Here is a 16,541-nt window from a genome sequence, read left to right on the forward strand (position 1 = left end):
AATTTTGCAAGGAACATTTCATCTCTGTGGTGTGTTTTGTTTGTTGTTTTGCTTTTTTTTTTTTTTAATTGCTTTTTAGGGAGATGTATTTGCAATATTGCAAAAAATCTGTGGAAAGTTTAGCAAAGAACAGAGAGTAGCACAGACTATTCAGTTATTTTTCTGAAACATGTCACTAAAAACTGACAAATAGTAAAAAGTAAACCTAACATTTTAAGTGAAAAAGTAATTTCTTGAAAATTGTCCCAAATTCTAGGAGAAAATTACTTACTGATTATATTTTATATTTACATATACATTGTGGGGATTAAATTTTTCACAATATTTTATTAAAAACTACTTTGATAAATTGTTGAAGAAATAGTTAAAGCTAATTTTGCCAAAAATTAATGTTGCTTTATTTACATTTTATTTATTTTACTAAGTTTTAAGCTGTTGAGGACATTTCTCGTGTATTCCTAAGGTCTATAGCTCTAAAGGGCTCCATTTGCTTTGAGTATTTATTAGTTATGGATTGGTTCATTATTATCTGATAACCAAATCCAATTCAATTCTTTGCTCTGGCTGTTCTTTTTGTTTGTCTCCTTTGTGGAAACCTATCCAAAAACTAATTATGAAGTTTTTATTCCTATGTGGTCTATCTCTGTGCTCTGATCATCTGTATTAAAAGATCAATAGGATATGGCCCCAGGACAGTCAATTCTACTATTTCATTAACATAGTTTCAAGATGGGAGACTAGTAATAATATTGTCTAACTAATAGGTTTATTGGGAAAACTAATTAGTTAATACTTGCAAACACAATTTAAATAGTCTAATTTTTTCCCGAAGAAATGCACACATAATAAAGGAAATGCAAACATTCCTTCAACCACAAGCCATGCCTATTTAAAAAGCTAAGATATTCAATCTAAAAGTTATCTGTCAGAATTTTTTCTTTAATGAATAATTCAACATTTAATCCATTAATATTAACCTTTTCATTTTAAATATAGCCTGATGTCAAATATATATCAAAAAAAACCCTTAGAGTTAGTATGCCCTTTGACCAGAATTTTTGCTTCTAGAAATTTATTCTAAGGAAGTCATAATGAGTACGTGCAAAGGTCTAATGACAAGAATATAGATCAAAACTGAATTTAAAACAGTGAAAAATAAACAAATGAAATGCTCAACAATAGGGAAAGCTAAATAAATTATATTACAGTTATAAGTCTAAATACTCTGCCACCATTGGAAATCATGGAAATATTTCACTATAAAAATTCACTTAGCACATTATTAATAAAAATAGTTATAAAGAATCTTATTACATTAAGTTATCTATAAAGTGATATATCTAGAGTCTGTTTTAAAACATACTGCCAAAAATAGCAAGTATGGGAATACATATCAATATTGGAAAAAAAAAATGTTTCTGATGGAGTTGAGTGAATGGGCACCAGGTACACTATTCTTTTTCCTTTTGTGTGTGATTGAAGAAAATTTACATAACAAAAATTTAAATTTAAGTAAGTCTTAACTTTTATTTAGGAACAATTAGAGGTGAATTTGCAAATGTATGCATTAATTTTAGGAAAAATGAACCAAAACTTATTTTTGATTTTGCATGCACATACTTACACACACATAAATATCTATGTGTTTAGGCATAAGTATGTATGTGCATTTCCTTAAAATATGATGGGACCATTCATAAACTTTGTATTCTTTTATAGTTTTCTATATATTTAAGATAAATTCTGCCATCAACATTTGTTAAATTTAGAATCAGAACAGTTGTTATGAAGACATATGAGGTCTATTAACAAATTATTTCTCCATCATATCAGGACTTTAAGTATGAAAACTCTCAGTTTATTCATTACCCAAATGGCTAGGGATCACCGAATTTGTCTAGAATAAAGGATTTTAATAAATAATTCTTTCAGGAATTTGTGAATATATTTTATTAATTGTGGACAATAGATCATTTCTAATGAATCTGGCATGTTTAATGAATAAAAGTTTGATCCAAATATTACATCTAAAGCAGTGAGACATTTATATTCCAGCAGGCAGGATCACTTAAACTCTGATTAGTTAACAGACTATATTCATGAGAACAGTGTATTGATTTCAATGGCTTTATTGATTTTCAGTCTGTTGAACCTAGGCACCTTGTAAATTTATGGGCTGGCTTCATTGACTGGGTTTTGATGTAATACATAGTTGTTTTTAGAAAGTGCTATAAAAAGTTTCTGGCATCTGACCTTTCCTATTCAAGATCATTAACCTGTAATTTTTTTTTTATTTTCAAAGGTTTTTATAGAGAAATAATAAAATCATTAATTTTAAGTTCTGTTATGTATAAAAGGGAAAGCCAAAAAGTAGGTACTATTGAAAAAAATCAAATATATTTAAAATAAATTTTTTCAGGGGCGGGCAAGATGGCAAAGAAGTGGGGTCCCCGAGTCACCCGGCCCCTCCAACGTACCTAGATAACTTTCAAATCATCCTGAAAACCTACGAATTTGGCCTGAGATTTAAAGAGAAAACAGCTGGAATGCTACAGTGAGAGGAGTTTGTGCTTCTAACAAGGTAGAAAGATAAAAAAATTAAAAAGCATTCAATGGGGGAGGGACCCCAAGGAGCCGGGCTAAAGGGGGCAGTGAGAACCTCCAGGGCAGGAGAGACCCGATGGGAGAAGCAGGAAATTTAAAAATCAGCACTGGATTCTTCTCAAAGGGAAAGGCGTTTGCAGGGAGCTTGGGCAGGACCCCAGGAGGGGCAGTGGAGCACCCAGACTCCTGGGGTCACTAACAGAGGGGGAGTGCCCCGGGGGAAAGTGCACCATACCCTGTGGGCCAATTGTGGTAAAGGGCTGGAGCGCCCGGGGGGACCTGGGGAGAAGCCGGAGGTCAGGTGGTGGCTCCGGGTGGAGGGGGCCCTCTGGCCCTGGGAGCGAGATTCCAGCGGTGCAGGCTCCGGAGCCCTGGGCGCTGGGGACACAGCCCAGGATCCTGTGCTCCCCCCGGGACAGGCAGAGGCCGTGAGGGCCCAGGACAACGAGACCGCTCCTGCTGCTGGGCAACCCCAGCTATGCAGATCAGCACCCCTCTCCGGAGCATCCAGGCTAGTGTAGACTGGGAGACTTCAGTAGTTACTGCGGGGTTTGACTCGAGGGATGGAGAGCTGGTCGCCGCCACTGTTGTTCCTCTTGGGTCACCCTGTGCGGGGGTGGGGGGGGGCACCATGGGGTAAACAGCTCCCACTGAGCCAGACACCTGGCAGGGGTTGGGGAAGCTCACCAAGGTACACACACCTGAGAGTCAGCACAGCAGTTCCTTTCCCCAGAAGACCAGCTGGAAGGACAGGGGAAGAGTAAGTTCTTGACTGAGCAGTGCTGGAGAGCTCCAGGGGAAGTCAAGGGATTTACAGTATATACAACCAGAAGATACCCCTCCCTGTTTTTGTTTGCTTGTTTATTGTTGATTTTGTTTTTTCTTTTTTCCCCCTTTTTTCTCTTTTTTCCTTCCTTTTTCCAGTACCACTTCTTTTTAGCCACTCTGCACTGAGCAAAATGACTAGAGAGAAGAACTCACCACAAAATAAAGAATCAGAAACAGTACTCTATCCCACAGAGTTACAGAATTTGGATTACAATTCAATGTCAGAAAGCCAATTATAAAGCTACTCTTGGCTCTGGAAAAAAGCATAAAGGATTCAAGAGACTTCATGGCTGCAGAATTTAGATCTAGTCAGGCAGAAATTAAAAATCAATTAAATGAGATGCAATCCAAACTGGAGGTCCTAATGACAAGGGTTAATGAGATAGAAGAAAGAGTAAGTGACATAGAAGACAAGTTGATGGCAAGGAAGGAAGCTGAGAAAAAAAGAGAAAAACAATTAAAAGATCATGAGGAAAAGTTAAGGGAAGTAAATGACAGCTTCAGAAGGAAAAATCTACATTTAATTGGGGTTCCAGAGGGCGCCGAAAGGGACAGAGGACCAGAAAGTGTATTTGAACAAATCATAGCTGAGAACTTCCGTAACTTGAGGAGGGAAACAGGCATTCAGATCCAGGCGATAGAGAGACACCCCCCCAAAAAAAATAAATAAAAATTGCTCAACACCCTGAAATTTAATAGTGAAACTTGCAAATTCCAAAGATAAAGAGAAGATCCTTAGAGCAGTAAGAAACAAGAGATCCCTAACTTATATGGGGAGAAATATTATATTAACAGCAGACTTCTCCACAGAGACCTGGCAGTCCAGAAAGGGCTGGCAGGACATATTCAGGGTCCTAAATGAGAAGAACATGCAGCCAAGAATACTCTATTCAGCAAGGCTCTCATTCAGAATAGAAGGAGAGATAAAGAGCTTCCAAGATAGGCAGAAACTGAAAGAATATGACACCACCAAACCAGCTCTGCAAGAAATATTAAGGGAGACTCTGCAAAAGAAAGAGGAAGTCCTAGGAAACAATCCACAAACACAGGGACTGAATAGGAATCATGATGACACTAAATTCATATCTTTCAATAGTAACTCTGAACGTGAATGGGCCTAATGACCCCATCAAAAGGTGCAGGATTTCAGACTGGGTATAAAAGCAATCTATTTGCTATTTCCATCTATTTGCTGCTATAAGAGACTCATTTTAGACATAAGGACACATACAGCCTGAAAATAAAAGGTTGGAGAACCATTTACCATTCAAATGGTCCTCAAAAGAAAGCAGGAGTAGCCATCCTCATAACAGATAAACTAAAGTTTATTCCAAAGTCTGTAGTAAGAGATGAAGAGGGACACTATATCATACTTAAAGGATCTATCCAACAAGAGGACCTAACAATCATGAATACTTATGCCCCTAGTGTGGGAGCTGCCAAGTATATCAATCAATTAATAACCAAAGATAAGACATACTTAGATAATAATACACATATATTGGGAGACTTCAACACAGTGCTTTCTGTAATTGACAGACAGTATAAGCACAACATCTCCAAAGAAACAAGAGCTTTAAATAATACACTGGACCAGATCGATTTCACAGATATTTACAGAATTTTACATCCAAACACAACTGAATGCACATTCTTCTCAAGTCCACAAGGGTCTTTCTCCAGAATAGACCACATACTGGGTCACAAATCAGGTCTTAAACAATACCAAAAGACTGGGTTGTCCCCTGCATATTTCAGATCATAATGCTTTGAAACTAGAACTCAATCACAAGAAGAAATTTGGAAGAAATTCAAACACGTGGAGGTTAAAGACCATCCTGCTAAAAGATGAAAGGGTCAACCAGGAAATTAGAGAAGAATTAAAAAGATTCATGGAAACTAATGAAAATGAAGGTACAACCCTTCAAAATCTTTGGGATACAGCAAAAATAGTCCTGAGAGGGAAATACATCACAATACAAGCATCCCTCAAAAAAACGGAAAGAACTCAAATACAAAAGCTAACCTTGTACCTAAAGGAACTGGAGAAAGAACAGCAAATAAAACCTACACCAAGCAGAAGAAGAGAGTTAATAAAGATTCAAGCAGAACTCAATGAAATAGACACCAGAAAAAGTGTGGAACAGATCAACAAAACTAGGAGTTGGTTTTTGAAACAATTAATCAGATAAATAAACCATTAGCAAGCCTTATTAAAAACAAAAAGGACTTTAATTAATAAAATCACTAATGAAAAAGGAGACATCATCTCCAATACCAAGGAAATACAAACGATTTTACAAACATATTATGAGCAGCTATATGCCAATAAAAGGCAATAGGCAAAAATGGATGCATTTCTGGAAAACCACAAACTACCAAAACTGGAACAGAAAGAAATAGAAAACCTGAACAGGCTGATAACCAGGGAGGAAATTGAAGTAGTCATCAAAAACCTCCCAAGACACAAAAGTCCAGGGCCAGATGGCTTCCCAGGGGGATTCTATCAAACGTTTAAAGAAGAAACAATACCTATTCCACTAAAGCTGCTCCGAAAGATAGAAAGGGATGGAATACTTCCAAATTCATTCTAAGAGATCAGCATCACCTTAATTCCAAAACCAGACAAAGACCCCACCAAAAAGGAGAACTATAGACCAATATCCCGGATGAACATGGATGCAACAATTCTCCACAAGATACTAGCCAATAGGATCCAATAGTACATTAAGAAGATTATTCACCATGATCAAGTGGGATTTATCCCCGGGTTGCAAGGCTGGTTCAACACACGTAAAGCAATCAATGTGATAGATCATATCAAGAGAAAAAAACGAGAACCATATGATCCTCTCAATAGATGCAGAGAAAGCATTTGACAAAATACAGCATCCATTCCTGATCAAAACTCTTCAGAGTGTAGGGATAGAGGGAACATTCCCCAGCATAAAAGCCATCTACGAAAAGCCCACAGCAAATATCATTCTCAATGGGGAAGCACTGGGAGCCTTTCCCCTAAGATCAGGAATGAGACAGGGATGTCCACTCTTACCACTGCTATTCAACATAGTACTGGAAGTCCTAGCCTCAGCAATTAGGCAACAAAAAGAAATTAAAGGCATTCAAATTAGCAAAGAAGAAGTCAAACACTTCCTCTTTGTAGATGACTGATACTGTACATAGGAAACCCAGAAGACTCCCCACCAAGATTGCTAGAATTATACAACAATTTGGCATTGTGGCAGGATACAAAATCAATGCCCAGAAATCAGTGGCATTTCTATACATTAACGTTGAGACTGAAGAAAGAGAAATTAAGGAGTCAATTGCATTTACAATTGCACCCAAAAGCATAAGATACCTAGGAATAAACCTAGGTAATAATAACCAAAGAGGTAAAGGATCTATGCCTTAAAAACTACAGAACAATTCTGAAAGAAATTGAGGAAGACACAAAGAGATGGAAAAATATTCCATGTTCATGGATTGGAAGAATTAATATTGTGAAAATGTCAATGGTACCCAGGGCAATTTACACGTTTAATGCAATCCCTATCAAAATACTATGGACTTTCTTCAGAGAGTTGGAAGAAATCATCTTAAGATTTGTGTGGAATCAGAAAAGACCCCCAAAAGCCAGGGAAATATTAAAAAAAAAAAAACGAGCTGGGGGCATCACAATGCCAGATTTCAGGTTGTACTACAAAGCTGTGATCATCAAGACAGTGTGGTACTGGCACAAAAACAGAAACATAGATCAATGGAACAGAAGAGAGAATCTAAAAAGGGCCCTCAACTCTATGGTCAACTAATATTCGACAAAGCAGGAAAGACTATCCACTGGAAAAAAGACAGTGTCTCCAATAAATGGTTCTGGGAAAATTGGACATCCACATGCAGAAGAATGAAACTAGACCATTCTATTACACCATACATGAAGATAAACTCAAAGTGGATGAAATATCTAAATGTGAGACAAGAATCCATCAAAATCCTAGGACACAGGCAATACCCTTTTTGAACTTGGCCACAGCAACTTCTTGCAAGATACATCTATGAAGGCAAGGGAAACAAAAGCAAAAATGAATTATTGGGACTTCATCAAGATAAGAAGCTTCTGCATAACAAAAGAAATTGTCAGCAAAACTACAACTTACAGAATGGGAGAAGATATTTGCAAATGACCTATAAGATAAAGGGCTAGTATCCAAGATGTATAAAGAATTTATTAAGCTCAACAGCAAAGAAACAAACAATCCAATCATGAAATGGGCAAAAGACATGAACAGAAATTTCACAAAGGAAGACATGGACATGGCCAACATGCACATGAGAAAATGCTCTGCATCACTTGCCATCAGGGAAATACAAATCAAAACCACAATGAGATACCACCTCACACCAGTGAGAATGGAGGAAATTAACAAGGCAGAAAACCACAAATGTTGGAGAGGATGTGGAGAAGGGGAATCCTCTTGCATTGTTGTGGGAATGTGAACTGGTACAGCCACTCTGGAAAACTGTGTGGAGGTTCCTCAAAGAGTTAAAAATAGAGCTACCTTACGACCCATGCACTGCTGGGGATTTACCCCAAGATACAGATGCAGTGAAACGCCGGGACACCAGCACCCCAATGTTTATAGCAGCAATGTCCACCATAGCCAAACTGTGGAAGGAGCCTCGGTGTCCATCGAAAGATGAATGGATAAAGAAGATGTGGTCTATGTATACAATGGAATATTATTCAGCCATTAGAAACGACAAATACCCACCATTTGCTTCAACGTGGATGGAACTGGAGGGGATTATGCTGAGTGAAATAAGTCAATCAGAGAAGGACAAAAATTATATGGTCTCATTTCTCGGGGAATATAAGAAATAGTGAAAGGGATTAATGGGGAAAGGAGGGAAAATGAGTGGGAAATATCAGTGAGGGTAACAGAACATGAGAGACTCCTAACCCTGGGAAACGAACAAGAGGTGGTGGAAAGGGAGGTGGGTAGGGGGTTGGGGTAATTGGATGATGGGCACTGAGGGGGGCACTTGATGGAATGAGCACTGGGACATATGCTATAATTTGGCAAATTGAACTCCAATAAAAAAAAGAAATTTTTCATAAGAATTTAGTTTATTTGAAATATAACTTTCTAGATAAGAAATGACTAAAAGAACCTAAGTCAGCCCCTGCTCCATTCTGCGATCTGACCCCATTGGTTTACCTAGTCAAAACCAGCAAAACATTAGGACATGGATCTGATAACTATTTTTCTTTAAAGTCACAGCATTTTCTCCTCTGTCTTACAGAATTATTTCAATTCTCTCAAATCAAATTGCTGAGTTTTCTGTAATGTTTTGATTCTGAAACTTTTGATACTGTGAATTCAATTTATATACATTACACAGTTCAACACTATAGAAACTAATTCTACTTTTATTATATACTGTATTATGAATCACAGAAAGTCTTAAAAATAGGAAAAATGTTTCTTTATCAAGTCGTATCATTATTAAAGATGTCTAGAGTGGTTAATGAAATTATTTCAATTCCCCGTCTGGGTTTCATTTAATCTTTCTGCCAAAGGTGTGTAATAAAGTTGAAATTTGTTTGCTTTTAGTGACCTTGAGTACATATATATCTGTTCAAATTTAACCTGTGCTTCCTAAACAAAGTTCTTTCTCTATTTTCATTCATGACATTGAACACTGGATATCTCAGCAATATTTTATTTTTCATCATTTGAATAAACTTCTGTTCATTTCATATCTTTAATACCTTCCAGTATAATTAATTTCCCTCTGTGTTCTTATCCAACTAAGTAATACCAGTGATAAACTGGATAGTACTGTGTTTCATTGATAGATTTCCTCTTCTAGATTGACACTGATCCATGAATCAATTCAATCATGCAATAAAGACAAAACAAACAAACAAATATCTATTGACAGTCTAATATACGCTAGGGCTTTGCTCCATGATTAATTCAGCAGCTAAGGACTTCACTGTTGAATTTTACTACTTGGATCAGAATTTTTTATTTGCAAATTACTAGTTTGATCAATGATTTAAATTTTCTATGCTTTGTTTCCACAATTATAAAACATATACTAGTTACAAGTAACCACTTTTAGGATTATTTTCACAATAATGGATTAATATATCTGAACCATTAGAACAATATTAATCATAGGAAATCTCAATAAATGCTGCCTATTGCTCTGTCAGACTTCCTAAAATTTACAGTGGTATTTTAGTATTTAAATACTACATGATTTTATTATTTTTAAAATTATATTTATATCTTATGTATGATCCAAGACTAATACAAAACAGTATAGAATGAAAAGAGACACCAGCTTTCATTTCACCTCCTTTGTTACAGTCTCCAAAGATAATAACCACTTTTCTTGGGCATAGTCTCAGATACATTCTATACGTATATAGGAAAATATATACAAATTCTATGCATGTATACATCTATATATAGGGTGTATATATATAGAGAGAGGAAGTATAAATCTATATATGTCCTTCCTCTTTTTTTCTAATGCTAATTAGAGAATACTCATAGAGACTGGTCTATATCTTACTGTTATTTCACTTAATATATCTTTACAGTTTTATATTTCACCAAATATAGGAGGACCTCATTATTACTGATAGCAGCCTTGTGTAAATTTAACTAGCCTCCTTATTTATAGATTCTGAGGTTATTTCCTTTTTTAATCCTAATTAATGCTCTGATAATATGTATGTATGTATTTGAATACATAGGTAAATGTATTTGTTGGATAAATTTTTGCAATTGGACTCTGCTTTACTGCAGGTTATGTTTTAAATGTCTTATAGAAATTGTTAACCTAGTGTTCCAATATAAATATAATACCAATACAAGTTTTCAACGATGCTATGTGATTGTGTATATTTAATGCAAATATATGAAGGACATTCTATTTTAGCAGTATAGCTGTATTGCTTTTTCATTTATATGTTATAATTTCTATTATAACATTCTTCGTTTATGTAGTGAAATGTGTGTTTTGTTTGTTTGTTTGTTTTTTAAATTTATTTATGAGAGAAACAGAAAGAGAGGCAGAAACATAGGCAGAGGGTTCTCTCTGGTTCCCTGCGGGAAGCCAGATGCAGGACTCAGTCTCAGGATCCTGGGATCATGACCTGAGCCAAAGGTAGAGGCTCAACCACTGAGCCACTCAGGCACCCTCAAATGTGCCCTTGTATGACTTCTTCAATGATTGACATTTTTTGGTAATTGCTCATGTTTTTTCTAGCACTTTTTCATTCTGTTATTTTATATTTATTCTTTTATTCATTAGAAACTTTGGTATCAATTATAACTTAAGAACCAAGCTTTTATTATAAAAATTAAAATGCTAGTGGACCCAAGTGTTTATTGCATGAATCATATATGCCCACTGTTTTGAAATGTCATTTTTATCACTTATTAAATATTTAAACATTTTTGTGTCCATTTGGTTCAACTGATCTATTTCTTTTTTTCTAAATATTTTATTTATTTATTCATGAGAGACACACAGAGAGAGGCAGAGACATAGACAGAGGGAGAAGCAGGCTCCTCATGAGGAGCCCGATGTGGAACTCAATCTGGGGCCCAGATCACACCCTGAGCCAAAAGCAAACGCTCAACCACTGAACCACCAAGGAGTCCCTGAACTGTCTATTCTTGAGCCAGTCCCAGTTTTAGATCACCATAACTCCTTACATTATAATATATAAATCAGATAGTTCCCATTCATTACTCAGCATTTTTCAAAAATTTTCTAATTATTCTCACACAACCCTTAATATTACCTTCTCTTCTTTCCAAAACAATGCTCCTGACATTTTTATTGAGATTAAATGAAAGTGTATTTTAATTTTTAAAAGATCATCTTAGGTTAATAAATACTAAATAGAAAAACTATTTTTATATATTAATTTTATAATCAGCCACCTTACTAAAATGTCCTCTGATTTCTAAGGATTTTTAAAGTTAATTTGCTCATGTTTTCAGCTATATAATCATATGATACTTAGAAATGATAATATTTCTCTTGTTTTCCAACTTTACACTCATATTTTTTCTATTCCCCAGTTAAATTGTCTGATGTTTCTATTGTAATGTTAAACAGCAGTGATTCTGAAAGTTTCTTTACATTGCTTTTAATGTCATTTGCTCATATAAATGGTTCTCAAACATTAGCATGCAACAACTCATATGGAAAGCTTGACAACAGATTGCTGGACCCCACACCCAGAGGCTTAACTTCATAGGTGTGGGGAAAGATATAGGTATTTGTATATCTAACAAGTTCCCAGGTGTATCTTTTTTTTTTTTAAAGGCTTTATTATTTTTTTTATATATTTTTTTATTTATTTATGATAGTCAGAGAGAGAGAGGCAGAGACACAGGCAGAGGGAGAAGCCGGCTCCATGCACCGGGAGCCCAACGTGGGATTCGATCCCCGGTCTCCAGGATCGTGCCCTGGGCCAAAGGCAGGCGCCAACCGCTGCGCCACCCAGGGATCCCTTCCCAGGTGTATCTGAAGCTGCTAGCCCATGAACCATGAGAACTGCCTAACATTATTTTTTTTTCTTAAGATTTTATTTATTTATTTATGAGAGACACAAACAGAGAGAGGCAGAGGCATAGGCAGAGGGAGATGCAGGCTCCATACAGCGAGTCTGAGGTGGGACTCAATTCCAGGACTCTGGCCGGGATCATGAGCTGAACCTCTGAGCCACCCAGGTGTCACGAGAACTGCCTAATATTATCATGCTATTAAACATAAGCATAATGCAGGATTTTTGTTTGAAATACACATGTATTTTGATTATATTAAGAGATCATTTATTCTTTTTTGTTAAGAGTTTTGTCATGAATAAATGTGGAAGTTTTCTAAAATCCCTTTGAGAACTACGGAGCTACAAAATTGTTTTATTTATATTTCCCATTAATACGATGAATTAAAAAAATACGATGAATTTCGATAACAGCTGTTCTAAAATTAAAAGTATGCAACAAACTTGATGATGGGATTTCACTTTTTTAATATGCTACTACTAAGTTATAATTAATACCTTGTTTAGGAACATTCTCTTAATTTCATTGAAATTGTATTCCTACCTTTTTCTGAACTATGTATTAATATTTAAATTGTCCCATAAATATAATCTGAAAGATTTTCTTTTGTATACATGTTCCAGAAAATTAAAATTCATACTAAAATCATTAGTGCCTTGAAGTTTTGATAGATTTCAACAAGAAAATCATCTGGGCCTGCCATTCTTTGGAGAGCCTTTGAGAACTTTACTAAGTTTTGTCCATGTCTTTATTATTTTTTGTTGATAAATTTTGATAATTTATATTTTTCTGGAAAAATAGGGTGTTTTTTTGAGATTAACAACATACTTGTAAACAACACATGGGTCGTAGAATGTCTCACTAAAAATTTTAAAATATGTTGAAATAAATGAAAAGCAAAGGGCAACTTATCAAAATATGTGGAATGCAGCCAAACTAGTCCTTAAAATCAAAGTTATAGGATCAAATGTATATATAAGAGAAGAAGAAAGATCTAGAATCAATAATATAAGTATATTTTAGACAAGAGAGGGGGGGAAAAGCAATATAAACCTAAAACAAGCAGAAGAAAAGTAACAATAAATATTAGAGCAGGAGTCAATGAAATAGGAAACAGGACATATATAGAGAAAAATCAACAAAACCTGAAGTTCAATAACAGTAATAAATCCCTAGCTAAACCAGCCAAGAAAGGAAGAAAAATTTAAATTTATCAGAAATTAAAAAGGAGGGGCATCTGGGTGGCTCAGTGGCTTGAGCATGATTCGAGGGTCCTGAGATCGAGTCCCACATCAGGCTCCCTACAGAGAGCCTGCTTCTCCCTCTACCTATGTTTCTGTGTCTCTGTGTGTCTCTCATGAATAAGTAAATAAAATCTTTAAAAAAAAGAAATTAAAAAGAAGCATTACTACTGATACCATGGACATTAAATATAAAAAGCACTATGCCCACAAATTTGATAACCTATATGAAACGGGTCAGTCATTTGAAAGATACAATCTGGGATCCCTGGGTGGCGCAGCGGTTTGGCGCCTGCCTTTGGCCCAGGGCGCGATCCTGGAGACCCGGGATCGAATCCCACGTCGGGCTCCCGGTGCATGGAGCCTGCTTCTCCCTCTGCCTGTGTCTCTGCCTCTCTCTCTATCTCTCTGTGACTATCATAAATAAATAAAAAATTAAAAAAAAAATGAAAGATACAATCTGCCAAAATTCATACAAGGAGAAATAGATAAACTGAAAGACCCAAATCTCTCAGAGGAATCAAATCAGTGTTAATAGCCTTCCACAGAGAAAATGACCAAGCTCATGTGGTTTGACTGGTGAATTCTATCAAAAATTTAAGGAAAAATAACAATAACAATCTACATTTTTTTCTATAATCTTTCCCAAAAACAGAAGAAGGAACAGTTTCTAATTCATTCAATGAAGCCAGAATTACCCTAATAATAAAACCAAATCAAGCCATTATTTAAAAAAATGTACAGACCTATCCCTTATTAACATTGATACCAAAATCCTTAGCAAAACATTAGCAAATCAAATCAAAGTATAAAATTTATACACCACAACAAAGTGGTATTTACTCCAGCTATGTGAGTGGTTGAACTTCCAAAAAAACAAATGATGTAATCCATCACACCAACAGGCTAACAGAAAAGTCAAATGATAGTATTAATAGATGCTGAAAAATCATTTGACATCATCCCAAACCATTCATATAAAAATCTAAGCAAACTAGGAGAGAGAAAATTCCTCAATTTGATAAAGAATATATACAAAAAGTCTACAGCTAACATTATACTCTGTGATGTTAATTTCTCTAAGATATCCAGAATAAAGCAATCCCCTATTTCCATTCATATTCAACATCATACTGGAGCACCAGCTAATGAGATAAGATAAAAAAAATTCATATCGGAAAAAAAGAAATAAAACTATTTTTGTTTGCAGTTGGCCTAATTGTCAAAGTAGAAAATTCCTAAAATTCACTCCTGAGTGGCTCGGTGGTTGAGCACCTGCCTTTGGCTCAAGGTGTAATCCCGGAGTCCTATGATTGATTCCCACATCAGGCTCCCTGCATGGAGCCTGCTTCTCTCCTTGTCTATGTCTCTGCCTCTCTCTCTCTCTGTGTCTCTCATGAATAAATAAATAAAACCTTAAAAACAAAAAAGGAAAAGAAAATCCCCAAAATTCAACAAAAATCCTTCTGGAATTAAGAATTATTTATAGCAAGGTTGCAATATTCAAGACTACCAACAAAAGTCAATTTTTTTATGACAACAATGACTGATAGGAATTTGAAAGTAAAAGCACAATGTCATTTTTATTAATACCACAAAACTGTAAGTATAATTTATTAGAAATTATAATGAGATAAATCAAGGAATATCTAAGTAAATTGAAATATATTTCATGTTTATGAATAAAAAGACTTAATTTTGTTAAGATGCCAGTTCTTCCCAACTACATCTATAGATTCAACACAATCAAAATCCTACCAAGGAATTTTGTGGATATCAACAAACTGATTTTAAAGTGTATATCAAAAGACAAAGGTCCAAGTAGTCAACACGATACTAAGGAAGAACAAAGAAAACTGACACAACCTTACTTCGAAACTTATTGTAAAGATATTAATAAGAACGATATGGTATTGGTGATCAAATAGTCAAACCAATGAAATAGAATGGATTTTAGAAATAGATCTATATGAATATAGTCAATTGATCTTTGACAAAGAAGCAAAGGTAATTCATTGGAGAACAGTTGTCTTTCTAAGAAATAGTATTAGGAACTCTGGACATCCACATTAAAAAAAGGAACAAAAAGCTATAAAGAAAGTGCAAAAGTATGGAACTTTAGAGGGTAATAAAGAAAAAGAACTTAAGTGATTTTGGTTTTGGTTTAGGTACAACAGCAAAAGAACTATCCAGGAAAGAAATGATCTAAATAAATAAATAAATAAATAAATAAATAAATAAATAATAAATTAAAACTTTTCTTTGAAGGACACTCTTAAAAGAATGAAAGACAAAACAGACTGGAAGAACATATTTGCAAAAGGCACATCTGATAAATGTGCATCATCTAAAATATACTAGGAATTCTTAAAACTCAACAAAAGAAAACAAACAATTTAGTTAAAAATTGAGTAAGATATCTGAACAGACACCTCTCCAAAGAAGATATACACATGGTGAATAAGCATATGAAACATGACCCGATTTTATGTCATCAGGGAAAGGCAAATTAAAACAACAATGTTTAGGTATTACTAAAGATCTATTAGAATGGCTACAATACAAAAAATTGACAATACCAAATGCTAACAAGATTGTGAAGCAACAGAAACTCTCATTTGTTGCTGCTGGGAATTCAAAGTAGCACAGTCACATTTGCACATTTGAAGATAGTTTGGTAGTTACTTGCAAAGTTACACATAGTCTTATATTTTGGTCCAGCGATTGCACCCATAGTTACCCAAATAAGTTGAAAATGTAAGTCTATACAAAAACCTGCAAACAAATGTTTATAGCAGTTTTGCCTTTAATTGCCAAAATCTGAAAGCACAATATCCCTCATTAATTGAATGGATAAAACAAATTGATTTTTCTGCACAATGCAATGTTACTCAGTGACAGAAACAAAAAGCAAAAACCAAAAAACTATGAAACCTTAAAAAATATGAAGATTATATATTTTTTTTAAGATTTTATTTATGAGAGACAGACAGAGAGGCAGAGGCATAGGCAGAGGGAGAAGCAGGCTCCCTGCAGCGGATGCCTGGGATCACGACCTGAGCTGAAGGCAGATACTCAACCACTGAGCCACGCAGGCATCCCAAAAATATGAAGACTCTTAAATGTACATTTCTAAGTGAAAGAAGCAAGTCTGAAATGTCACCTACCATATGATTGCAATTGTATACCATTCTGGAAAAGGCAAAACTATAGAAACATTTCAAGTACATGCTAGAGGCTGGGAAAGGAAGTAGGTATGAAAATGTGG

The sequence above is a fragment of the Vulpes lagopus genome, chromosome 2 (genome assembly GCF_018345385.1).
Source record: "Vulpes lagopus strain Blue_001 chromosome 2, ASM1834538v1, whole genome shotgun sequence".
Lineage (NCBI taxonomy): Eukaryota > Metazoa > Chordata > Mammalia > Carnivora > Canidae > Vulpes > Vulpes lagopus.